We start from the raw sequence: 927 nt of genomic DNA, 5'->3' as shown, positions 1-927 counted from the left end.
GATCTATTGCTGAGCAAGTGATGAAATGCTAAATTCCTAAATGTTGTTTGGTGGGAAATCACTGCCAGCTGCTGGGGTGATGATGTTATAACAGCATGTGAAGATCTAAAGGCCAAACAATCTAATGAAATTGCACATGACCAAGCAAAGTATGACTCATCATGGGAATTTTGGTCTGAATCTTTACATGCAATCTATACACTATCTATCTTAATCTTTTACATGTCTTATTATCTGCTCTTAGGTTTGAATTACATTGTCTTTTTCTGTTAATCTTTGTGTTTTTGTAGGAACTGGTCTCGGTATCTCGGAGAACTCGGAGTGAATGAGTGAAATGTATTTATACTGTATGCTCAAGGAAATTTATTTGAAGAATTTATGCATCTTTTCAAGATGAGACACTATTACACATGTAAATATTGTGGGTTACAGTAAGTAATACATTTATAAAGATCTGGAATTGAGATAAACATTGTTAATAAAAAGTGCCATAAATATTACCCTCCGAGTAATATTCAGTCATCGCTTTTTGGATATTATGGAGCGGCGAAAGGGACAAAAAATATATTTGAATTTGCATTCTCTCGCTAATGTTTTATGACTCATCTCATATTTTTTCCATCACCATGTCCCTTTAGTGGTCCATAATTTAATAATTTATTAATGTAGTGTTAAATGTAATCAATAGTACAATTCATCAAAAACATCTATTTTCTGATGAATAGCTATTTCTATTTAAATTGTAGTCCATTACTGATCGCAGATTACATGACAAAAATTGTAGTTAGGAACGTAATCCATTACATTACATATTTTAGACAATATAATCAGACTACTTTTAGATGACTTAACTCGTTTATCACATTGATTTGAATAGGATAGTCTTGTACCATATTGATATAAAAATACAAAGAGTAAGAAAATATA

The 927-nt window shown here is 31.1% G+C and overlaps 1 pseudogene; it reads left to right on the top strand.

Moving 5' to 3' along the window:
• LOC107576075 (DNA-directed RNA polymerase III subunit RPC4-like) overlaps positions 1-302 on the top strand; it is a 4,461-nt pseudogene extending 4,159 nt beyond the window's left edge.
• The last annotated feature ends 625 nt before the right edge of the window (positions 303-927 follow it).

This window comes from Sinocyclocheilus grahami, unplaced genomic scaffold (assembly GCF_001515645.1).
Source record: "Sinocyclocheilus grahami isolate Dianchi unplaced genomic scaffold, SAMN03320097.WGS_v1.1 scaffold3181.1, whole genome shotgun sequence".
Taxonomy (NCBI): Eukaryota; Metazoa; Chordata; class Actinopteri; order Cypriniformes; family Cyprinidae; genus Sinocyclocheilus; species Sinocyclocheilus grahami.
The sequence above is the reverse complement of the archived record's forward strand: the minus strand, read 5'-3'. Positions and strand labels throughout refer to the sequence as shown.